This window comes from Pseudorca crassidens, chromosome 2 (assembly GCF_039906515.1).
Source record: "Pseudorca crassidens isolate mPseCra1 chromosome 2, mPseCra1.hap1, whole genome shotgun sequence".
NCBI lineage: Eukaryota > Metazoa > Chordata > Mammalia > Artiodactyla > Delphinidae > Pseudorca > Pseudorca crassidens.
Window position 1 is genome coordinate 53,024,028 of NC_090297.1, and position 26,771 is coordinate 53,050,798.

Below are 26,771 nucleotides of genomic sequence, written 5' to 3' on the forward strand. Positions count from 1 at the left end.
GGGCTACCCTGGTGGCACAGTGGTTGAGAGTTCGCCTGCCGATGCAGGGGACATAGGTTCGTGCCCCGGTCCGGGAGGATCCCACATACCGCAGAGCGGCCGGGCCCGTGAGCCATGGCCGTTGAGCCTGTGCGTCTGGAGCCTGTGCTCTGCAACGGGAGAGGCCACAACAGTGAGAGGCCTGCGTACTGCAAAAACAAACAAACAAAAAAAGACACCCCAGCCTAACATCAGTACTCAATGTTAACATTATTAGAACTATGTATTATAATTAACTTTATTATACAATTTTTGGTTTTCTCTCAAGTTAATAATTGCCTTGGTTTTGTTTGTTTCGTTTTCTAGGTAACCATCACTTTTTAATTTTCAAACTCTGGTACTGAAGTATAAATCTCTCAAGATGTTCAAACACATGAGGCAATTGCCCTGCTTTATTTTTTTCTTGGTTACATGCCTCCTGAGTCCCTCCAGCCTCCCACTCCCCTCTGAACTGGTTCCCCTCTAGGCTGACCACAAGGGCTCTTCTGCTGGATTAGCTCTATTTTGGGGTTACAAGTACTAAATTGGCTGAGAGGTACCCTAAAGGAAACAGCCTTGGAGTATGTGCTGGTTCAGATTTTTTTCCTGAAGAGACTTTATAGCCCCAATTCATACAGGGAACATTCTCAGTCATATTGGACTTAACACCAACCCCCAATCAACCTCCCACATTTTTAAACTGTTAGTGTGTCCCACATTTTTAAACTGTAAATCTGACAAACAAAGATGGCTAGCAGGATCTCAAGGTGGAGATAAGTGAACACAGACCTGAGAAGAAGAAGCTGTTAATAGTGCCAGGATAGTAGCCCTGGCCCCTAGTATACAAGGAGTCTTGAGGTCACACTAGTCCCTGGCCGGTCACCTGGAGGGGCAAGTGTTCTAGAGACTTTGACTGAAGAAGGGAGCCACAGTACCAACTGCATTTTGGATGCCAGATAAAGAAATGGGAGCTATGGATGAAAAATGACGATGTCATGTTGAATAATCTTTTCCCTAGTTTCCTAATTTCTTAGCCAATTGTCCTAGAGCACGTGTTCTCAAATGAAGGTGACAAAATCTTAGATGTTACAATGGTTCGTGGCAGCAACATGATCAATCATCAGTACATAAACAGATATACAGTATATCTGTGATATTAAAATTTTATGGGGGGCTTCCCTGGTGGCGCAGTGGTTGAGAGTCCGCCTGCCGATGCAGGGGACATGGGTTCGTGTCCCGGTCCGGGAAGATCCCACATGCCGCGGAGCGGCTAGGCCCGTGAGCCATGGCCGCTGAGCCTGCGGAGAAGGGTGACTTGGAAAATTCACTAAAAAAGTTCCTTAGGAGGGAAATAGCAAAAATAATTTTTTTTTAAGGTTGAGAAATGCTCTTCTAGAGAAAGTTGGTTTTGACTACTGGTCTCTTCAGAGTGTATTTTTTTAATATATTTTATTCGATTATTAAAATTTGAGTGAAATGGAAAAGTGGATTGTTTCCTGTTGTGTTCATGGCTGGAAAAATAATTCCTACAAAGCCTGCATCATATCAGGACCTATTAATAGTATGGCACAGGAAGCAAAAGTAGAAACAAGGAACCCAGGGTTACCTATTAGTAATTGTCCAGGTTTATAAAAATTAGAGAGTGGGGGGACACCTTGTATATGAAATTTTCACCCAGGCATAAGATAGGGATGGTTTGTACTTGCTTCCAGGACCAACTTGGTGGTGAGACTACTTGTGTTCATAGCAGTTGCCTGGAATAACATCTCAGTGCTAATGAATGGACTTCCATTATAAGTTTGCATTCTTAATGCCTTAACGACTCTAATAATCAACTATTCCACCACCTTTGAAAATACTATAGTGAAAATTGACTGAGAATAATTCGAATAGCCTCAGATATCAGAGGCAAACTTGGGAGCCCTGTGGTAAAACATTGGGTACCTTGAATCTATCAATTGTTCGAAGAAAGAGGTCAGACTGCTCAAACCACAGATCCAGCATCTGGGCTGGGAGTGACTGGGATAGAAAGTGGGATTTAAGTGGGCCCAGCTGGATAACTATTGTTCTACTTGATGAATGCTTTTAAAGAATAGCTCCAGGACTTCCCTAGTGGTTCCGTGGTTAAGACTCCGCGCTTCCAAGGCCGGAGCCGTGGGCTCGATCCCCGGTCAAGACACTAGGATCCCGCATGACACGCGGCTGGGGAAAAAAAAAAGAAAGATAAAGGATAGAGCCTGCAAAAAGAAGCTCCCAATTTTCATTCTCACATTATTTCAGATTCCAAATGCAGAGGATCTGAATGTGTACAGCCCTCTTAAGTTTTTGTTCTGTTTGTGAGAGGAATTGATGATAATGATGAATCTTTCCTCCCATCTTCTGTTCCTCCACCCCTAGCTCAGTGTTGGTTCTATCACCTGAGCTGAAGCAGGAGCCTCAGATGAGGCTGGGCTTCCCGGAAGTGCTTGCAGCTGAAGTCACCACGTCGCTTGCAGCTGAAGTCACCACGTCAAGTCACCACGTCGCTGAGCAGGTTTTTCTGGAGGGAGAATGACATGTGAGTACACCAATGACGGTCTCCATACACGCAGGCCTGTGGGCAGTCAGAAACACAGACCCTGCCGTGTAACTTCTAAAATAATTAACTGGTAATACTTGTTGTCAGTGAAACCAAACTGCCCTGGCGGGATGAACACTGACATGTGTGGGAAGGTCAGGTAGGCCCAGTACTTGCTGGCTCCGTGGGGACGGCTCCACCTCTTCTGGCCCCAGAGGAAGCTGATCTCCCAGCGGATAGGACTGTGAATCCACCGCTGGACTTAGCAACGTGGAAGAGGTTTCAGTGGTGACCTGGGACAAATCCTGAATGGAGTGGGTGGGAGGGAGAATGAGGGGAGAAGGAATTGGAGACCGTGAGAACTGACTACTTTTTCAAGTATTTTGATGCAAAAATGAGTAAAGAAATGCGACAGTAGTTGGGGCAGAGGGAGAGTTGGGATCAAGAGAAGATGGAAAATGGAAGAGATAATTGTTCAGTTGTATGCTCATGGAGAGTGGCAGGGGCCAGGCTGATGATGTCAGCTGTAATGGATGATCAATCAATTCGATGGAAGGCTTCAATGGATTTGAAAGATTGCTGAGTTGGGACATGACAGGCAGAAAGTTGGAAAGTTATAGTTGAGTTGATGAAGAGCCCAGACACTATCTTAAACCCACAGAAAGGTATCCTGCAGAGGGATGCAGGATACTGCCAGAGTGAGGGAGCCTTATTAAATTCTGCTGAGAAGGCTTCTAGTTCCATGGAGGACCATGAGGGTAAGGGCCTGCTGTGTGGATGGCTGGGTAGCAACCCTGGAACACCTAGGTCCCCAAGGACCTGGGAAACGGCCACAGTGTCAGCCCTGGGCTGCCTATCTCAGGACTTCCACGTAGGAGAGAAAAATCTTCTCTCACTTAGGTTACCGTTATTTTGGTTCTCAGTTCTTTGCAGCTGAACCTAATTCTAACTAATATAAATAAGTAATTTTAAAAAGCCTGTGTAGCAAAATTACAAAATTATATGTTAGATAAAACAGAATTGGGGGCTAAAAGTAATGAGCAGTGAGAAAGAAGGGCAATACCTGATAATAAAAGGAGCATTTTGCCTCCCCCAAAATCGTGAACTTAAAGGCATTTATTAACATAGTATGTTATATAAATATGTATATGTATTTAAATAGACTTCATTTTTTAGAGCAGTTTTATGTTTACAGAAAATTGAATTTACCCCCCTACCTCCACACATGCATAGCCTCCCCTATTATCAACATCCCTCACCAAAGTGGTACATTAGTTCCAATCAATGAACCTATGCTGACACATCATTATCACCCAGAGTCCATAGTTCACATTAGGATTCACTCTTGGTGGTGTACACTCTATGGGTTTGGACAAATGTATAATGACATGTATTTACCATTACAGTATCATGCAGAACAGTTTCAGTGCCTAAAAATCCTCTGCTCCACCTGTTCATCCCTCCCTCCCTACTAACTCCAGTCAACTATTTATTATTTTACTATCTCCGTAGTTTTGCCTTTTCTATAATGTCATATAGTTGGACTCATCCAGTAGATAGCCTTTTCAGATCTGCTTCTTTTACTTAGTACTAAGCATTTAAATATGCTTGATGTCTTTTCATGGCTTGATAGCTCATTTCTTTTTAATGAGGAACATTTTTCCGTTGTCTGGATGTACCACAACTTATTTATTCATTCACCTACTATAAAACATCTTGGTTGGTTCCAGGTTTTGGTAATTATGTATAAAGCTGTTATAATATCCATGTGCAGGTTTTTGTGTGAACATAAGTTTTAACTCCTTTGGGTAAGTACCAAGGAGTGTGACTGCTGGATTTTTATGGTAGGAATATGATTATAAAAAACCACCAAACTGTCTTCCAAATTGGCTGTACCATTTTGCATTCCTACCAGCAATGAATGAGAGTTCCAGTTACTTCACATCCTCACCAGCATTTTGGTGTTGTCAGTGTTCTGGATTTGGGCCATTCTAATAGATGTGTAGTGGTACCCCTTTGTTGTTTAATTTGCACCTCCCTGATGACATATGATGTGGCCCATGTTTTCATATACTTACTTGCCATCCTTATATCTTCTTCAGTGAGGTGTCTGTTACAGTCTTTGGCCCATTTTTAAACCAAGTTGTTTGTGTTCTTATTGCTGAGTTTTAAAAATTCTTTATATATTTTGGATAACAGTCCTTTTTCAGACTGTATTTTGAAAAGCCTGTGGCTTGTCTTTTCATTCTTTTGGCAGTGTCTTTCACAGAAAAGAACTTTTTAATTTTAATGAAGTCCAGCTTATCTTTCTTTCATGGATTGCGCCTTTAATGTTGCATCGAAAAAGTCATCACCAAACCCAAGATCATCTATATTTTCTCCTATGTTATCTTTTAAGAGTTTCAGTTTTGGGACTTCCCTGGCAGTCCAGTGGTTAAGACTCTGAGCTTCCACTGCAAGGGGCAAGTGTTCGATCCCTGGTTGGGGAACTAAGATCCCATGTGCCGTACGGCATGGCCAAAAACAGCCAAAAAAACGGTTTCACAGTTTTGCATTTTATATTTAGGTCTGTGATCCATCTTGAGTTAATTCTTATAAAGAGTATAAGGTCTGAGCCTAGATTCTTTTCTTTTATGTGGATGTCCAATTGTTCTAGCACCATTTGCTGAAAACACTGTCTCTGCTCCATTGTTTTGTCTTTGCTCCTTTGTCAAAGATCAGTTGACTATATTTATGGGGGTCTGTATCTGGGCTCTTTATTCTGTTCCATTGATCTATTTGTCTTCTTTTTTTTTCCTTTTTTTTTGCCAATACACACTGACATGATTACCATAGCCTTATAGCATATCTCGAAGTCGGGGGGTATCCATCCTCCAAATCTGTTCTTCTCTTTCAATATTGTGCATGTTATATTTTAATATACTCCTATCAGACATGATAGCTCAAATGGACTAAAAAATTAGTACTAAATAAACAGAGTATAAATATACAAAGAGTGACCATGTATTATGTCCCAAAGTTTATTCCTACTGGCAGACAACAGAATCTACTCAAGCTAATTTAAGCAGAAAAGAACTAATAAGATATTAGGTACCTCCTTGATCCTCCAAGAGGGCCAGAGAGCCAGGCTTGTAGACCATGTAGCCAGCACTGAAGTGGTCAGGGCCCCACTGGTCAGGGCACAACCAGGAAAAATGCCTAACCACATCATGGACCGCCCCAGCTGAAACTTAACAGCCATCACCTCTGCCACCTGCACTCTGCACTTTGGACAGTAGGGGGAAGATGCCAGTCAGTGCTCCCTGCATGAGGTTCAAGTCTGGTCCAGCATGTCTTCTTGGGGGAAGCTAGTTAGATAAATTCTCTCCACACTCGGAAAGTCACCAGCCCAGACAGTTTACAGATAAGCTCTCCCAAAACTTTATAGGATAAATAAGCTCTTACATGTTTTTTCAGAGAATAGAAAAATAGGGAAAATACCCAATTTATTTTATGAGACTAGTACAACTTTGATATCCAAATAAGAAAATAAAATTATAAGCCAATCTCTCTTATGAATTAAAAAAATTAAATTAAAAAATTTTTGTCAAGTTTAACACTATATTAAGAAACAAACAAAAAACTAATAACATTTATCATGACCAAGTAGGGCCTTTGGGGAACACCAGGCTGAGAGAAGTAGCCTAGTGTATAATTAAGACAGCAGGTTCTGGAGCCAGTGTGTCTGCTACTTCCTAGCTGTGTGACATTGGGCAATTTGCCTAACCTCTCTGTGCCTTGGTTTTCTTACCTGCGAAATGAATGTGATAATAGTTCCTACCTCATAGGATTTTTATGCAGACTATATGAGTGATATAAGTCAAGAACTTAGAAAAGAGCCTCAATTAGTTTTCATTATCTCATCAAATGCAGTGGATACAGTGCCAAATAAAGAAAGATGAGACACAAGACTGGCATCAGCAGCAGATACTGGCCAAAGATGACAACCAATCAGAAATCTCTTATCCCTGATGCCCAGATGCCAACCTAGGAGGACAAAGGGTGCCACTCTGGGATGGGTAGAACCCAGAATTAACTGTGTTTTGAACATAAAGTGACAAAGAAATTATTGAATTGGACTGAATTTCCCTGAATGGGAGCAATCAGATTTTTGCATTAGGCAGAATAGGGGCTCAGAGTCCGAATTCAAAAACATGGTTACATTTTAGTGCTCCTGAGTCAAGGCTGTGAACAGGGCCAGCTGCATAATTTGCAGGGCCCAGTGCAAGATAAAAATGCAAGGCTCCTTGTTCAAAAAGCAGGAATAATATGCTGTTAAAGGTCCTAAAAACGTAATGCTTTTTCCTTTCTTCCAAGGTCTCTCTCTCAACTTGCTATGGTACTTTTAATTTGCTATTTCATGTCATTCAAGTAAAGAAAAATTAAAAATTTAAATTATTAGCATGAATTTTACCATACATCTTTATATTGCACAATGGCAGTTTTAAATGCAAATTTAAGAACATTTAACTCATATGTGAAATCACTGAAATCACACTATTCATGTTTCAAAGCTCACACATGAATGTGTATTTTGTTCTTACCAGGACAGCGGAAATGCTGCACAAAACAAACATAACCGGATTTATTTCACTGCATGATACACACATATTCTACCAACACTCTTCACCTTACTAAGTAAGGAAGGACTTAAAGCAAAGGAACTATGGATTGCCCTAACTTTCCTTTTCCTTCTATAACAAGCAGCATTCATAACATTCCTTATATTCACTTCAAGTCTTGCTGAAGATCCATGCATCATGGGCCCATCAGAAGCCATGGGAAGCAGTGTTATAAGAAGGTTCAGTGTGGAAAGAAAACATGGAGGGTAACACTTCCCTTAGGGAAAACTGCTTTGAGGGAGTAATGGAGGTGGGAGCCACACTGAAGAGAGTAGAGCTGTGAGGGGGAGGTGAGGAAATAGGGACAGCAAATATTAACAAATCGTAATTGGCTCTGAAGAATAGGAAAGGGCAGCACCTAGAGAGTTATGTAGGGTTTTGAGGAACGATTTGGTTTTTTGTTTTTTTAATAAATTTATTTATTTTATTTTTGGCTGCATTGAGTCTTCATTGCTGCACAAGGGCTTTCTCTAGTTGTGGCGAGTGGGGGCTACTCTTCGTTGTGGTGCGTGGGCTTCTCATTGCGGTGGCTTCTCCTATTGTGGAGCATGGGCACTAGGGTGCGCAGGCTTCAGTAGTTGTGACACGCGGGCTCAGTAATTGTGGCTCGTGGGCCTAGCTGCTCCGTGGCATGTGGGATCTTCCCGGACCAGGGATCGAACCTGTGTTCCCTGCAATGGCAGGCGGATTCTCAACCACTGTGCCACCAGGGAAGCCCTGTTTTTTTAAATATTATTTTAAAAATTAAAACAGTTAATTAAATTTTTTTAACTTTGTTTTAATACTCCCATCTGAATCTTAAGTCATTTAACACAGTTTTCCAGAGCATATCATCTTCACTTCCAGTTAAGTTGTTTGAGATACAGCATTTTTAAATCTGTGGATGATGCTGTTACTGTAAATTTTTTTAAATGTTTGTAATTTTTTTTTTGAGACGTAGTTCATTTACAATATTTTTAAAATTTTTAATTCTTTTTTATTTTTTAATTTTCTGGCTGTACCGTGTGGCTTCTGGGATCTTAGATCCCCTATGCAGTGGAAGCATAGAGTCCTATCCACTGGACCACCAGGGAATTCCCTACAATATTATACTAATTTCAAGCGTACAGCATGGTGATTCAGAATTTTTATGGATGATACTCTGATTAAAGTTATTATAAAATATTGGCTATATTCCCTGTGATGTGCAATTACCCTTTTAGCTTATTTATTTTATACATAGTAGTTTGTACCTCTTAATCCCCTACCCCTATTTTATCCCTCCCCTATCCCTTTCCCCGCTGGTTATCACTAGTTTCTTCTCTATATCTGTGAGTCTGTTTCTGTTCTGTTATATTCATTCGTTTTATTTTTTAGATTCGACATATAAGTGATGACATACAGTATTTGTCTTTCTCCATCTGACTTATATCACTAAGTATAATACCCACCAGGTCTATTTGTGTTGTTCCAAATGGCAAAATTTAATTCTTCTCTATAGCTGAGTAGTACTGCAATTTTTTAAAACTGAAGTTTAGTTACAGTGTTGTGTTAATTTCAGGTATACAGTAAAGTGATTCAGTTATATACATATATATATATTTTCATATTCTTTTCCATTATAGGTTATTACAAGATATTGAATATAGTTCACTGTGTATGCAGTAGGTCCTTGTTTTTTATCGCTTTTATATATAGTAGTGTGTATATGTTAACCCCAAACTCCTAATTTATCCCTCCCTGTCCTTCCTCCTTTGGTGACCATAAATTTATTTTCTATCTGTGAGTCTATTTCTATTTTGTAAATAAGTGCATTTGTATCATTTTTTTAGATTCCACATATAAGTGATATCATATGATACTTGTCTTTGTCTGACTTACTTCACTTAGTATGATAATCCCTAGGTCTATCCATGTTGCTGCAAATGGCATTATTTCATTCTTTTTTATGGCTGAGTAATATTCCATTGTATATATATATACCACATCTTGTCTATCCATTCATCTGTCGATGGACGTTTAGGTTGCTACCACGTCTTAGCTTTTGTAAATAGTGTTGCTATTAACATTGGGGTGCATGTATCTTTTCGAATTAGAGTTTTCGTCTTTTCCAGATATATGCCCAGGAGTGGGATTGCTGGATCATATGGTAACTCTATTTTTAGTTTTGTAAGGAACCTCCATACTGTACTCCATAGTGGCTGTACCAATTTACATTTCCACCAACAGTGTAGGAGGGTTCTCTTTTCTCCACATGCTCTCCAGCATTTATTATTTGTCAGCTTTTTGATTATGGCCATTCTGACCAGGGTGAGGTGATACCTCATTGTAATCTTGATTTGCATTTCTCTAATAATTAGCAATGTGGAGCATCTTTTCATGTGCTGGTGGGCCACCTGTATGTCTTCTTTGGAGGAATGTCTGTTTCAGTCTTCTGCCCATTTTTTGATTGGGTTTTTTGTTTTTTGATATTGAGCTGTTTGAGCTGTGGTATATTTTGGAAATTAAGCTCTTGTCAGTCACATCATTTGCAAATATTTTCTCCCATTCAGTAGGTGGTCTTTTCATTTTGTTGATGGTTTCCTTTGCTGTGCAAAAGCTTTTAAGTTTAATTAGGTCCCATTTGTTTCTTTGTCCTTGTGTTTTCTTTGCATTAGAAAACATATCCCAAAAATATTGCTATGATTTATGTCAAACAGTGTTCTGCCCACATTTTCCTCTATGATTTTTATGGTTTCAGGTCTTACATTTATGTCTTTAATCCATTTTGAGTTTACTTTTGTATATGGTGTGAGAAAATATTCTAATTTCATTCTTTTACATGTAGCTGTCCTGTTTTCCCAGCACCATTTGTAGAAGAGACAGTCTTTCCCCCATGTGTATTCTTGCCTCCTTTGTCATAGATTAATTGACCACAAATGTGTGGGTTTATTTCTGGGTTCTCTATTCTGTTCCATTGATATATGTGTCTGTTTTTGTGCCAGTACCATACTGTTTTGGTTACTGTAGCCTTGTAGCATAATCTGAAGTCATAGAGCATGATTCCTCCAGCTCTGTTCTTCTCTCTCAAGATGGTTTTTGTTATTCAGGGTCTTTTGTGTTTCCATTGAAATTTTAAAATTATTTGCTCTAATTCTGTGAAAAATGCCCATGGTATTTTAATAGGGATTGTACTGAATCTGTAGATTGCCTTGGGTAGTATGGTCATTTTAACGATATTAATTCTTCCAGTCCATGAACACAGTTTATCCTTCTATCTGTTTATGTCATCTTCAATCTTTTTCATCAGTGTCTTATCGTTTTCCGAGTATAGATCTTTTACTTCCTTAGTTAGAATTATCCCTAGGTATTTTATTCTTTTTGATGTGATGGTAAATGGGATTGTTTCCTTAATTTCTCTTTTGGATATATTGTTGTTAGTGTATAGAAATGCAACAGATTTTGTATATTAATTTGGCATACTGCAACTTTACTGAATTCAATGATGAGCTCTAGTAGTTTTTTGGTGACCTCTTTAGTATTTTCTATGTATAGTATCATGTCATCTGCAAGCAGTGATGGTTTTACTTCTTTCTTTCCAATTTGGATTGCTTTTATTTATTTTTCTTCTCTGATTGATGTGGCTAGGACTTCCAAAACTATGTTGAATAAAAGTGGCAAAAGTGGACGTCCTTGTCTTGTTCCTGATCTTAGAGGAAATGCTTTTGGCTTTTCACCATTGAGTATGATGTTAGCTGTGGGTTTGTCATATATGGCCTTTATTATGTTGAAGCATGTTCCCTCTGTGCCCACTTCCTGGAGAGTTTTTATTAGAAATGAATGTTGAATTTTTTCAAAAGCTTTTTCTGCATCTACTGAGATTATCATATGGTTTTTATTCTTCAATTTGTTAATGTGGTATTTGGTCGATTTGTGATATTGAACAATCCTTGTATCCTTGAGATAAATCCCACTTGATCATGGTGTATGATCCTTTTAATGTATTGTTGGAGTCAGTTTGCTAATATTTTGTTAAGGATTTTTGCATCTATGTTCCTCAGTGATATTGGCTTATAATTTTCTTTTTTGTGTGTGTGATATCTTTGGTTTTGGTATCAGGGTGATGGTGGACTCATAGAATGAGTTCGGAAGTGTTCCTTCCTCTGCAATATTTTGGAATAGTTTAAGAAGACTAGGTGTTAATTCTTCTCTAAATGTTTGGTAGAATTCACCTGTAAGGTCATCAGGTCCTGGACTTTTGTTTATTGCGAGTTTTTTAAATCACTGATTCAATTTCATTACTGGTAATTGGTCTGTTCATATTTTCTATTTCTTCCTGGTTCAATCTTGGGAGAGTGTACATTTCTAGGAATTTGTCCATTTCTTCTAGGTTGTCTATTTTATTGCTGTACAGTTGCTAATAGTAGTCTCTTATGATCCTTTGTATTTCTGTAGTGTTGGTTGTAACTTCTCCTTTTTCATTTCTGATTTTGATTTGGGCCCTCTCTCTCTTTTTCTTGATGAACCTGGTCAAAGGTTTATCAATTTTGTTTATATTTTCAAAGAACCAGCTCTTAGTTTCATTGATCTTTTTTATTGTTTTTTTAGTCTCTATTTCATTTATTTCTGCTCTGAAATTTATGATTTATTTCCTTCTACTAACTTTGGGTTTTGTTTTTTCTTCTTTTTCTAGTTCCTTTTGGTGTAAGGTTAGGTTTTTTATTTGAGATCTTTCTTATTTCCTGAGAGTGGCTTGTATCACTACAAAATTCCCTCTTAGAACTGCTTTTGCTGTGTCCTGTGAATTTTTTATTGTTGTGTTTTCATTTTCATTTGTCTGCAGGTATTTTTTTTATTTCTGCTTTGATTTCTTCAGTGATCCATTGGTTGTTTACTAGCATATTGTTTAGCCTTCACATGTTTGTGGGTTTTTTTCTTGTAGTTGATTTCTAGTCTTATAGCATTGTGTTCGGAAAAGATCCTTGATATGATTTCAATTTTCAATACATACTTGAAAAGAATGTGTATTCTGCTGCTTTTGGATGGAATGCTCTATAAATATCAATTAGGTCCATTCGGTCTAATGTGTCATTTAAACCCCTGTTTCCTTTTTGATTTTCAGTCTGAATGATTTGTCCATTGATGTAAATGGTGTTAAATTCCCCTACTATTATTGTGTTACTGTCAGTTTCTTCCTTTATGTCTGTTAATATTTTCTTTATGTATTTAGGTGGTCATATGTTGGCTGTATCTATATTTACAATTGTTGTATCTTCTTCTTGGATTGATCCCTTGATCACTATGCAATGTCCTGCTTTGTCTCTTGTTACAGTCTTTGTTTTAAAGTATATTTTGTCTGATATAAGTATTGCTACTCCAGCTTTCTTTTGATTTCCATTTGCATGGGATATGTATTTCCATCCCCTCACTTTCAGGCTGTGTGTGTCTTTAGATCCGAAGTGAGTCTCATGTAGGCAGGGTCTTGTTTTTGTACCCATCAGCCACTCTATGTTTTTTGACTGGAGCATTTAGTTTATTTACATTTAATGATAGATATGTACTTATTTTCATTTTGTTAATTTTTAGGTTGTTTTGTAGTCCTTTTTTGTCCCTTTCATCTTTTGTTCTCTTCCCTTATGATTTGATAACTATCTTTACCATTATGTTTGGATTCCTTTCTCTTTTTATAGATTTTTGGTTTGTGGTTACCATGAGGTTTACATATAGTAATCACTATATATGTGATCATTTCAAGTTGCTGATCTCTTAATTTCAAATGCATTTTAACCACCATGCATTTTTACTTCCCTCCTGCCACAATAACTGTTTCTGACATCATATTTTACATTTTTTCTTTTGTGTATCTCTTAACTGCTTGTTGCAGATATAGATAATTTTGCTACTTTTGTCTTTTAACCTTCCTATTAGTTTTGTACTTGGTTGGCTTACTATCTTTACTGTGTATTTGCCTTTATCAATGAGCTTTTTCCTTTCATAACTTTCATGTTTCTAGTTGTGGCCTTTTCTTTTTCATTTAGAGAAGTCCCTTTAACATTTCTTGTAACGCTGGTTTGGTGGTGCTGAACTCTTTTAGCTTTTGCTTGTCTGTAAGGTTTTTGATCTCTGCATCAAATCTGAATGAAAGCCTTGCCGGGTAGAGTATTCTTGATTGCAGGTTTTCCCCTTTCATTACTAAATATGTTGTGCCACTCATTTCTGGCCTGTTGAGTTTCTGCTGAAAAGTCAGTTTATAGCCCTATAGGAGTTACCTTGTACATAACTTGTTGCTTTTCTCTTGTTGCTTTTAATATTCTCTCTTTATCTTTAATTTTTGCCATTTTAATTACAATATGTCTTGGTGTGTTCCTATTTGGGTTGATCATGGATGGACTGTCTGTGCTTCCTGGAGCTGGATGTCTGTTTTCTTTCCCAGGTTAGGGAAGTTTTCAGCTATTATGTCTTCAAATATGCTCTCTGCCCCTTTCTCTTTCTCTTCTCCTTCTGGGACCCCTATAATGCAAATGTTCATATGCCTGATGTCTCTGAGATCTCTAAAAATGTCCTTATTTATTTTTATTCCTTTTCTCACTCAGCTTCAGTTATTTTCTTTACTCTGTCTTCCAGCTCACTGATCTGTTCTTCTGTATCTTCTAATCTACTGTTGATTCCTTTTAGTGTTCTTTTTTTTTTTTTTTATCTCAACTATTGTATTCTTCAGCTCTGTTTGGTTCTCTTTATATCTTCTAACTCTTTGTTGAACTTCTCACTGTGTTCATCCATTCTTCTCCCAAGTTCTTTGATCATCTTTATGACCATTACCTTGAACTCTATTGAGTAGATTGCCTATTTCCACTTCATTTAGTTCTTCTGGGGTTTATCTTGTTCTTCCATTTGAAACATGTTCCTCTGTTGCCTCATTTTGCCTAATTCGTTATATTTATTTTTATGTATTTGGTAGGTTAATTATGTTTCCTGACCTTGGAGAGGTAGCCTTTTGTAGGAAATGCCCTATGCATCCCAGCAGCACATTCCTTTCTGGTCACCAGAGCTATATGCTCCAGGGGTGCTCTCCATGTGGGCTGTGTGGTTCTTCCTGTTGTGGCAGACTGACTATTGTGGGCTGTCTGGTAGGCATGGCTGGCTGGTCTGGTTGGTTGCCAGGCCCTGCCTTGTATGGAAGCTGCCAGCTACCGGTTGGCAGGGCCAGATCATAAGGCAGCTGGCTGTGGAACCCCAGGACGTCCCAATGCTAGTGCTGGCTCACTGATGGGCAGACCTAGTTCTGGGGTAGGTGGTTGCAGGGCCAGGGTTCCTGATCTTGTACTGGTCTGCTGGGGCTGTTTTCTGACACAACTGGCTATGGGTTCCAGGGTCCCAAAGCTGGTGTTGGCCCACTGGTGAGTGGGGCCCTAGGGATCCTGGTGTGGCTGGCTGGGGAGTTCCATGTATCTCATAGCTGGAGTTTGCTTGCTGGTGGGTGGGCTGGTTTCTGCCATAGCAGGTTGTGGGGCTGCAGTGGTCCTGGGCCTGATATCTGCCTGCTGATGGGTAGGGCCAGGGCCCAGAGGGTCCTGGGTCTGGTGCCTGTTCACTGGTGGGCGGATCTGAGTCCCAGGGTCTCTGGCTGCAGGGCCCTAGGGTTTCCTAGTCTGGTGCCTGCGCACTGGTATGTGGGGCTGGGTCCTGGGCCCTCTGATGGACAGGGCTGTGTCTAGGGGTAGCTGTGGGCTCAGGGGGTCTTAAGGCAGCCTGCCTGCTAGTGGGTAGGGCTGTGTCCCTGTCCAGCTAGTTGCTTGGCCTGAGGCATCCCAGTACTGGAGCCTATAGGCTGGTGGGCAGGGGTGGGACTGGGTCCTGAGACTGAGAAGCTAGAGGGAGGATTCTAAAATAGTATTTGACAGCACTAGTATCTACATGGTAGAACGAGCTCTCAAAAATGGCTGCTGCAAGTGCCTGTGTCCCTAGGATGAGGTCCAGTTGCCTCCTGCCTCTTCAGGAGACTTTCCAAGGTCAGCAGATGGGTCTGACCCAGGCTTCTTTCAAATTACTACTTCTGCCCTGAGTCCCAGAGAGTATGAGATTTCGTGTGCACCCGTTAAGAGTGGAGTCCCTATTTCCCCCAGCCCTGTGGGTCTTCTGAAAGTAAGCCCTGCTGGCCTTCAAAGCCAAGCAATCTGGGGACTCATCTTCCTGGTGCAGGACCCCTAGGCTGGGGAGCCTGATGTGGTACTCAGACGCCTCGCTTCTTGGGGAGGACTTCTGCAATTGTAATCATTCTCCTGTTTGTGGGTTGCCCACCTGGTATGGGTCTTGACTGTACTGCAACTCTACCCCCTTACCCGTGTCGTCATGGTTCCTTATTTATATCTTTAGATAGAAGATCTTTTCTGGTAGATTCTGGTCTTTCTGATCAATAGTTGCTCTGGTGTGCCTGTGAGAGGAGGTGAGCTCAGGATCTTCCTACTCTACCATCTTGGACCAGAATAAGGAAGGATTTGTTTCTAACTGGTAAACTGGCAAGCTCCTACCTCACAGGATTGTGTGATGATTAAATTACATAATCCATACAAAGGGTTAAGCCTAGTGCCTGGTACATAGTATGCACTCAACGCACATTAGCTTTAAAAATAGTGTGGAGTAGTATTAATATCCCCATTTTACGTAAGTGTAGATCTGCCTAATTGCAAACTTTCAAACACTTCATTAAATGACTTCACATCATGCTCAGCTGCCACTTTTAATGCCTTTATCTCTTCTAAGCAGATTTTTGATGAAACCACTCAGGCAAAGAAACTTGCTGGAGTGTCTAGAGTACTAACCAACAGAAGTTGGGTAAAATATTAACAATACTTATTTTTTAATACAATACTTATTTTTTTTTATCTTTATAGCGATTACCTACTCTGCCCTTAGCTTCCATAATGAATGCAGGGAACCACACTTTTTCATTGCCAAGTCAATATCTTTTGGAAAACCAGCAGGTTAAAGACCAGTCAACACTATGATGTGAGTGCCACCTACTGCTGAGAAGCTTAAAGGCACTCTCAGGTAATCTTAATGTCTCAGTTTGGTTCATGGCATGACTTGTTCCTTCAGATGGATGAAACTTAGATGATACTTATTTCATTTAGGTAGTTAAAAAGTTAAAACTTAAACAATTCCCTTTAACTTTTAACTAATTAGTTAACCAACCATTTGTGCACAGGCCCCCTTTTAACTGGAAAGCTCTGTCTTTTAACTGCTTAAGAAGTTTTAAAATTTAAATTATTTTAACTCTGAGTGATTTAAGTAATTATTTCTAAGATGAGCTCAGTGGGCTTGTATTTATGAGCTACTACATATAACTTCAATTCTACTTTCACTGAACACTTTCTTTGAGGAAGGCACTAGACATGGGGGAAACAGAGTTTTTAAAATTATCTCAATAGAGAACAGCAGTATAAAAATACATATGATCAAATGTTAAGTGCTAAAATGTAAGTCTATATGAAATCACACCAGAAAAGAGATGAGGGAGCAGTCAGTTCTGTGTGAGAGTCTACAGAGGTAAACTTTGAACTACAGAATGTCAGAACAGGTGGGAACTTATTCATTTGTCCGTTCACTTATTAAGTGCCTACTGTTTGCACAAAGATAAATCATATAGGGTTCATTTTCTAAAAGAGCCAACAGCCTAGTAGGGGAGGCAGAAGTATAAGCAAATTATTTATTTCCCCCCTTCTGTATAAAACCAGAATAAACTTTGGTAGTTTGGAATAGAAATAAAAACATCATCTACCCATGCATACAAAGAAATCAATGCCCAGTGTAAACTACTATAATAGGAGTAAGTACAATGTGCAATGGTAACATAAAGATGGCATGATTAACCCCACCCCTCAGTGAGTCCTTCTACTGGAATATGAGTTCCTTGAGGGTAAAAGTTGGTCTTATTTATTTTGTAACCCTTGGGCAAGCACAGGACATGCAACACAGCCACCAATCAAGGCTGGGTGAATTGTGTTCAGGGGAGGGAAAGGACCAAGGAGGTTCATCAAGGAGAAAATTGAGCTGGATGTTAAAGTTAAGAAGGAGTTTTAGGGCTTCCCTGGTGGCGCAGTGGCTGAGAGTCTGACTGCCAATGCAGGGGACACGGGTTCGAGCCCTGGTCTGGGAAGATCCCACATGCCGCAGAGCAACTAGGCCCATGAGCCACAACTACTGAGCCTGCATGTCTGGAGCTTGTGCTCCATAACAAGAGAGGCCGCGACAGTGAGAGGCCCGCGCACCGCGATAAAGAGTGGCCCCCGCTCGCTGCAACTAGAGAAGGCCCACGCACAGAAACGAAGACCCAACACAGCCAAAAATGAATAAATAAATAAATAATTTTTTTTTTTAAAAAAAAGGAGTTTTAAAGGTTTACAAGGGAAGAGAGGGTTGAGGGGAAAAAAAGAGGCCAAAGAAGAATATCTGAGCAAAGGAATTCACATGGAAAAAGATAGATTTGTGAAACAGCATAGGCCATTGGGAAACTGCAAATTACTTGCTATATTTGGAGTGTAGGGTAGGAACAGAGACTTGATGGGATATTAGGCTGGAGAAACAGGAAAACACACACACACATAATGGGAGGCTCTGCATGCCATACATGGGAGTTAGGACATTACTGTGTACAGATATGTGTGTTAGAAAGACAACTCTAATGGCAATGGAGAGGCTGGATTGGAGTGGGAAGGAGCCTAAATAAGAGAAACTTGGCAGGAAGGTGTACAAGTAGAGAGTGCAGACTGAACTAAGGCCCTGGAGACAGAGAGAAAGGGACAGACTCCAAAGATATTTGAGACCATTTTGGCAATATGGAAGACTAGAGATTCTGAAATTCTTCTGCTGGATATCATCTAAAAATACTCAATAAAATACTAATACACACACTCTCTCACTCCTTTACATGATTAGATGAAATATGGGAAGGAAAGGGAAACCTGATGAAGCTGGGGTGAAATTGGGAGTTTAAGGCCAGGGAGGGGAGCATGCGGTTAGGAAAGGCAGATGAAATAAGTGAGGGATGTGAATGATAAAGGCTTCAGATATACTATAGACATACAAGGACCAAGGGCAGGGGTGCCACTGCACAGAGGGAGCTGGGGATAAAGCCTTGGGCCTACCCAGGGCAGACGACAACAGAGAGACCATGCTAGGATACAGGAAAGGCTATTCCCAGGAAGCCACAACAGTGAGAGGCCCGCGTACCACAAAAACAAAAACAAAAACAAAAACAAACCACATAAGAGAAAAGCAAGGGTCATGAGCAAGAGTCAACCAAAAAAGAGAAAAAGCAATAGAACTAGACTCACAAAAGTTTCAGATAGTGGAATTATGGAATAGAAAATATTTAAACAATATTTTATTTATTTAGATAAGTGAAAAATAAATTTAAAACATGATTTTTTTTTAACATCTTTATTGGAGTATAATTGCTTTACAATGGTATGTTAGTTTCAGCTTCACAACAAAATGAATCAGTTATATATACACATATGTTCCCATATCTCTTCCCGCTTGCGTCTCCCTCCCTCCCACCCTCCCTATCCCACCCCTCCAGGCGGTCACAAAGCACCGAGCTGATCTCCCTGTGCTATGCGGCTGCTTCCCACTAGCTATCTACCTTACGTTTGGTAGTGTATATATGTCCATGCCTCTTTATCGCTTTGTCACCGTTTACCCTTCCCCCTCCCCATAGCCTCAAGTCCATTCTCTAGTAAATCTGTGTCTTTATTCCTGTTTCACCCCTAGGTTTTTCATGACATTTTTTTTTTCTTAAATTCCATATATATGTGTTAGCATACGGTATTTGTCTCTCTCTTTCTGACTTACTTCACTCTGTATGACAGACTCTAGGTCTATCCACCTCATTACAAATAGCTCAATTTCGTCTCTTTTTATGGCTGAGTAATATTCCATTGTATATATGTGCCACATCTTCTTTATCCATTCATCCGATGATGGACACTTAGGTTGTTTCCATCTCTGGGCTATTGTAAATAGAGCTGCAATGAACATTTTGGTACATGACTCTTTTTGAATTATGGTTTTCTCAGGGTATATGCCCAGTAGTGGGATTGCTGGGTCATATGGTAGTTCTATTTGTAGCTTTTTAAGGAACCTCCATACTGTTTTCCACAGTGGCTGTATCAATTTACATTCCCACCAGCAGTGTAAGAGGGTTCCCTTTTCTCCACACCCTCTCCAGCATTTATTGTTTCTAGATTTTTTGATGATGGCCATTCTGACTGGTATGAGATGATATCTCATTGTAGTTTTGATTTGCATTTCTCTAATGATTAGTGATGTTGAGCATTCTTTCACGTGTTTGTTGGCACTCTGTATATCTTCTTTGGAGAAATGTCTATTTAGGTCTTCTGCCCATTTTTGGATTGGGTTGTTTGTTTTTTTGTTATTAAGCTGCATGAGCTGCTTGTAAATTTTGGAGATTAATCCTTTGTCGGTTGCTTCATTTGCAAATATTTTCTCCCATTCTGAGGGCTGTCTATTGGTCTTGTTTATGGTTTCCTTTGCTGTGCAAAAGCTTTGAGGTTTCATTAGGTCCCATTTGTTTGTTTTTGTTTTTATTTCCATTACTCTAGGAGGTGGGTCAGAAAGGATCTTGCTGTGATTTATGTCATAGAGTGTTCTGCCTATGTTTTCCTCTAAGAGTTTGATAGTTTCTGGCCTTACATTTAGGTCTTTAATCCATTTTGAGCTTATTTTTGTGTATGGTGTTAGGGAGTGATCTAATCTCCTACTTTTACATGTATCTGTCCAGTTTTCCCAGCACCACTTATTGAAGAGGCTGTCCTTTCTCCACTGTACATTCCTGCCACCTTTATCAAAGATAAGGTGTCCATATGTGCGTGGGTTTATCTCTGGGCTTTCTATCCTGTTCCATTGATCTTTCTCTTTCTGTGCCAGTACCATACTGACTTGATTACTGTAGCTTTGTAGTATAGTCTGAAGTCGGGGAGCCTGATTCCTCCAGCTCCTTTTTTCGTTCTCAAGATTGCTTTGGCTATTCGGGGTCTTTTGTGTTTCCATACAAATTGCGAAATTTTTTGTTCTAGTTCTGTGAAAAATAAGTAAACAAATGGGACCTAATGAAACTTAAAAGCTTTTGCACAGCAAAGGAAACCATAAAGAAGACAAAAAGACAACCCTCAGAATGGGAGAAAATATTTGCAAATGAAGCAACTGACAAAGGATTAATCTCTAAAACATGATTAAGGAGCAAAAGATCAACAAAATATATAGGCAGATTAAAATACATATACATATAGCTTTAAGAAAGGAAAAATATCACAAAGGAAATGAAAAACTCAGTGCTAGGGTAAACAGCAGACTGGATGCAATTAAAGAGAGAATTGATGAAATGAAAGATAAGACTGAAGAAATGTTGCAGAATACAGACTGGATGTCAAATCTATGAAAAATATAAAGAAGAAATTAAAAGACATGGAGTGTAGAAAGAAGACAAGTTTATCAGGTATATTTTCTATCTTTCATGTACTACAGATGACAGTATGGCCAAACACTGCTCTTCAGGCAGGCCTTTACCTGCTATATAAAAACCACCCCAAAACATAATGCCTTAAAACTACAACCATTTTATTTGTTCATAATTCTGTAGGTCAAGAATGTGAGCAAAGCTTGGGTGGGTAGTTCTTTTGCTCCACACGGCATTGGCTCATGTTGCCTGCCAGATGATGACTAGTGCTGGAGCATCCAAAATGGCATCACTGCTGCTGGGGGAAGATGGCGGAAGAGTAAGACGCGGAGATCATCTTCCTCCCCACAGATACATCAGAAATACATCTACACGTGGAACAACTCCTACAGAACACCCACTGAACGCTGGCAGAAGACCTCAGACTTCCCAAAAGGCAAGAAAGTCCCCACATACCTGGATAGGGCAAAAGAATAAACAGAGACAAAAGAATAGGGACGGGACCTGCACCAGTGGGAGGGAGCTGTGAAAGAGGAAAAGTTTCCACACACAAGGAAGCCCCTTCGCGGGCGGAGACTGCCAGTGGCGGAGTGGGGGAGCTTCGGCGCCGCGGAGGAGAGCGCAGCAACAGAAATACATAAGGCAAAGCGGGGAGAGATTCCCACACAGAGGATCGGTGCCGACCGGCACTCACCAGCCCAAGAGGCTTGTCTGCTCACCCGCCGGAGCAGGCGGGGGCTGGGATCTGAGGCTCAGGCTTCGGTCGGATCGCAGGGAGAGGACTGGCAGCGTGAACACAGCCCAAAGGGGTTAGTGTACCACGTCTAGCCAGGAGGGAGTCGGGGGGAAAGTCTGGACCTGCTGAAGAGGCAAGAGACTTTTTCTTCCCTCTTTGTTTCCTGGTGCGTGAGGAGAGGGAATTAAGAGCACTGCTTAAGGGAGTTCCAGAGACAGGCGCGAGCCGCGACTAACAGTGCGGACTGCAGAGACGGGCATGAGACGCTAAGGCTGCTGCTGCCGCCACCAAGAAACCTGTGTGCGAGCACAGGTCACTATCTGCACTTCCCTTCTGGGGAGCCTGTGCAGCCCGCCACTAACAGGGTCCTGGGATCCAGGGACAACTTCCCCGAGAGAACGCACGGCGCGCCTCAGGCTGGTGCAACGTCCCGCCGGCAGACTCGCCCCGCACCCTGCCCCTCCCTCCTGCCGGCCTGAGTGATCCAGAGCCCCTGAATCAGCTGCTCCTTTAACCCCGTCCTGTCTGAGCGAAGAACAGACGCCCTCCGGCGACCTACACGAAGAGGTGGGGTCAAATCCAAGGCTGAGCCCCGGGAGCTGTGTAAACAAAGAAGAGAAAGGGAAATTTCTCCCAGCAGAATCTGAAGCAGCAGATTAAATCTCCATAATCAACTTGATGTACCCTGCACCTGTGGAATACCTGAATAGACAACGAATCATCCCAAAGTGGACTTTGAGAGCAAGATTTATTCTTTTTTCCCCTTTTCCTCTTTTTGTGAGTGTGTATGTTTCTGTGTGAGATTTTGTCTGTATAGCTTTGCTTTCACCATTTGTCCTAGGGTTCTGTCTGTCCGTTTTTTTGTTTTTTTTTTTTTACTTTTTAAAAACATTTTTTTCTTAATAATTATTTTTTTATTTTAATAACTTTATTTTATCTTTATTTTACTTTATCCTCTTTCTTCCTCCCTCCTCCCTCCCTCTCTCTCTCTCTCTCTCTCTCTCTCTCTCTCTCTCTCTCTCTCCCTCTCTCTCCCTCTATTTCTTTCTTTGTTCTTTTTCTCCCTTTTATTCTGACCCGTGTGGATGAAAGGCTCTTGGTGCTGCAGCCAGGAGTCAGTGCTGTGCCTCTGAGGTGGGAGAGTCAACTTCAGAACACTGGTCCACAAGAGACCTCCCAGCTCCACGTAATATCAAATGGCGAAAATCTCCCAGAGATCTCCATCTCAACACCAACACCCAGCTTTACTCAACGACCAGCAAGCTACAGTGCTGGACACCCTATGCCAAACAACTAGCAAGACAGGAACACAACCCCACCCATTAGAAGAGAGGCTGCCTAAAATCATAATAAGGCCACAGACACCCCAAAACACACCACCAGATGTGGACCTGCCAACCAGAAAGACAAGATACAGCCTCATCCACCAGAACACAAGCACTAGTGCCCTCCACCAGGAAGCCTACACAAGCCACTGAACCAGCCTTAGCCACTGGGGACAGACACCAAAAACAACGGGAACTACAAATCTGCAGTCTGCAAAAAGGAGACCCCAAACACAGTAAGATAAGCAAAATGAGAAGACAGAGAAACACACAGCAGATGAAGGAGCAAGATAAAAACCCACCAGACCTAACAAATGAAGAGGAAATAGGCAGTCTACCTGAAAAAGAATTCAGAATAATGAATGTAAAGATGATCCAAAATCTTGGAAATACAATAGAGAAAATGCAAGAAACATTTAACAAAGACCTAGAAGAACTAAAGGTGAAACAAGCAACGATGAACAACACAATAAATGAAATTAAAAATACTCTAGAAGGGATCAATAGCAGAATAACTGAGGCAGAAGAACAGATAAGTGACCTAGAAGAGAAAATAGTGGAAATAACTACTGCAGAGCAGAATAAAGAAAAAAGAATGAAAAGAGCTGAGGACAGTCTCAGAGACCTCTGGGATAACATTAAACGCACCAAATTATAGGGGTCCCAGAAGAGGAATAGAAAAAGAAAGGGACTGAGAAAATATTTGAAGAGATTATAGTTAAAAACTTCCCTAATATGGGAAAGGAAATAGTTAATCAAGTCCAGGAAGCACAGAGAGTCCTATACAGGATAAATCCAAGGAGAAACACGCCAAGACACATATTAATCAAACTGTCAAAAATTAAATACAAAGAAAATATATTAAAAGCAGCAAGAGAAAAACACAAATAACACACAAGGGAATCCCCATCAGGTTAACAGCTGATCTTTCAGCAGAAACTCTGCAAGCCAGAAGGGACTGGCAGGACATAAAGTGATGAAGGAGAAAAATCTGCAACCAAGATTACTCTACCCAGCAAGGATCTCATTCAGATTTGATGGAGAAATTAAAACCTTTACAGACAAGCAAAAGCTGAGAGAGTTCAGCACCACCAAACCAGCTTTACAACAAATGCTAAAGGAACTTCTCTAGGCAAGAAACACAAGAGAAGGAAAAGACCTATAATAATGAACCCAAAACAATTAAGAAAATGGGAATAGGAACATACATATTGATAATTACCTTAAATTAAATGGACTAAATGCTCCCACCAAAAGACACAGATTGGCTGAATGGATACAAAAACAAGACCCTTATATATGCTGTCTACAAGAGACCCACTTCAGACCTAGAGACACATACAGCCTGAAAGTAGGGGACGGAAAAAGGTATTCCATGCAAATGGAAACCAAAAGAAAGCTGCAGTAGCAATTCTCATATCAGACAAAATAGACTTTAAAATAAGGACTATTAGAAGAGACAAAGAAGGACACTACATAATGATCAAGGGATCGATCCAAGAAGAAGATATAACAATTGTAAATATTTATGCACCCAACATGGGAGCACCTCAATACATAAGGCAAATACCAACAGCCATAAAAGGGGAAATAGACAGTAACACATTCATAGTAGGGGACTTAAACACCCCACTTTCACCCATGGACAGATCATCCAAAATGAAAATAAATAAGGAAACACAAGCTTTAAATGATACATTAAACAAGATGGACTTAATTGATATTTATAGGACACTCCAACCAAAAACAACAGAACGTACATTTTTCTCAAGTGCTCATGGAACATTCTCCAGGATAGATCATATCTTGGGTCACAAATCAAGCCTTGGTAAATTTAAGAAAATTGAAATTGTATCAAGTATCTTTTCCGACCACAACGCCATGAGACTAGATATCAATTACAGGAAAAGATCTGTAAAAAATACAAACACATGGCAGCTAAACAATACACTACTTAATAATGAAGTGATCACTGAAGAAATCAAAGAGGAAATAAAAAAAATACCTAGAAACAAATGACAATGGAGACACAATGACCCAAAACCTATGGGATGCAGCAAAAGCAGTTCTAAGGGGGAAGTTTATAACAATACAAGCCCAACTTAAGAAGCAGGAAACATCTCGAATAAAAAACCTAACCTTGCACCTCATGCAATTAGAGAAAGAAGAACAAAAAACCCCCAAAGCTAGCAGAAGGAAAGAAATCATAAAAATCAGATCAGAAGTAAATGAAAAAGAAATGAAGGAAACATTAGCAAAGATCAATAAAACTAAAAGCTGGTTCTTTGAGAAGATAAACAAAATAGATAAACCACTAGCCAGACTCATCAAGAAACAAAGGAAGAAGACTCAAATCAATAGAATTAGAAATGAAAAAGGAGAAGTAACAACTGACACTGCAGAAATAAAAAAGATCATGAGAGATTACTACAAGCAAATCTATGCCAATAAAATGGACAATCTGGAAGAAATGGACAAATTCTTAGAAATGCACAACCTGCCAAGACTGAATCAGGAAGAAATAGAAAATATGAACAGACCAATCACAAGCACTGAAATTGAAACTGTGATTAAAAATCTTCCAACAGACAAAAGCCCAGGACCAGATGGCTTCACAGGCGAATTCTATCCAACATTTAGAGAAGAGCTAACACCTATCCTTCTCAAACTCTTCCAAAATATAGCAGAGGGAGGAACACTCCCAAATTCCTTCTACGAGGCCACCATCACCTTGATACCAAAACCAGACAAGGATGTCACAAAGAAAGAAAACTACAGGCCAATATCACTGATGAACATAGATGCAAAAATCCTCAACAAAATACTAGCAAACAGAATCTGACAGCACATTAAAAGGATCATACACCATGATCAAGTGGGGTTTATTCCAGGAATGCAAGGATTCTTCAATATACACAAATCTATCAATGTGATAAACCATATTAACAAAGTGAAGGAGAAAAACCATATGATCATCTCAATAGATGCAGAGAAATCTTTTGACAAAATTCAACACCCATTTATGATAAAAACCCTGCAGAAAGTAGGCATAGAGGGAACTTTCCTCAACATAATAAAGGCCATATATGACAAGCCCACAGCCAACATCATCCTCAATGGTGAAAAACTGAAAGCATTTCCACTAAGATCAGGAACAAGACAAGGTTGCCCACTCTCACCACTCTTATTCAACATAGTTTTGGAAGTTTTAGCCACAACAATCAGAGAAGAAAAGGAAATAAAAGGAATCCAAATCGGAAAAGAAGAAGTAAAGCTGTCACTGTTTGCAGATGACATGATAGTATACATAGAGAATCCTAAAGATGCTACCAGAAAACTACTAGAGCTAATCAATGAATTTGGTAAAGTAGCAGGATACAAAATTAATGCACAGAAATCTCTGGCCTTCCTATACACTAATGATGAAAAATCTGAAAGTGAAATCAAGAAAACACTCCCATTTACCATTGCAACAAAAAGAATAAAATAACTAGGAATAAACCTACCTAAGGAGACAAAAGACAGGTATGCAGAAAACTGTAAGACACTGATGAAAGAAATTAAAGATGATACAAAGAGATGGAGAGATATACCATGTTCTTGGATTGGAAGAATCAACATTGTGAAAATGACTCTACTACCCAAAGCAATCTATAGATTCAATGCAATCCCTATCAAACTACCACTGGCATTTTTCACAGAACTAGAACAAAAAATTTCGCAATTTGTATGGAAACACAAAAGACCCCGAATAGCCAAAGCAATCTTGAGAACGAAAAAAGGAGCTGGAGGAATCAGGCTCCCCGACTTCAGACTATACTACAAAGCTACAGTAATCAAGACAGTATGGTACTGGCACAGAAAGAGAAAGATCAATGGAACAGGATAGAAAGCCCAGAGATAAACCCACGCACATATGGACACCTTATCTTTGATAAAGGTGGCAGGAATGTACAGTGGAGAAAGGACAGCCTCTTCAATAAGTGGTGCTGGGAAAACTGGACAGATACATGTAAAAGTAGGAGATTAGATCACTCCC

At 40.0% G+C, this 26,771-nt stretch overlaps 1 long non-coding RNA gene across 1 annotated transcript in view; it reads right to left on the reverse strand.

Moving 5' to 3' along the window:
- Window positions 1-300: 300 nt before the first annotated feature.
- The window catches only part of LOC137218811 (uncharacterized), a 32,425-nt gene continuing 5,954 nt past the window's right edge, over window positions 301-26,771 (reverse strand). Inside the window, exons 2-3 of the long non-coding RNA XR_010940862.1 lie at window positions 2,527-2,557; window positions 301-2,489 (exon numbers count right to left, since the gene is read on the reverse strand). This is a non-coding gene — a long non-coding RNA (uncharacterized lncRNA). The remainder of the gene's footprint in view (window positions 2,490-2,526; window positions 2,558-26,771) is intronic.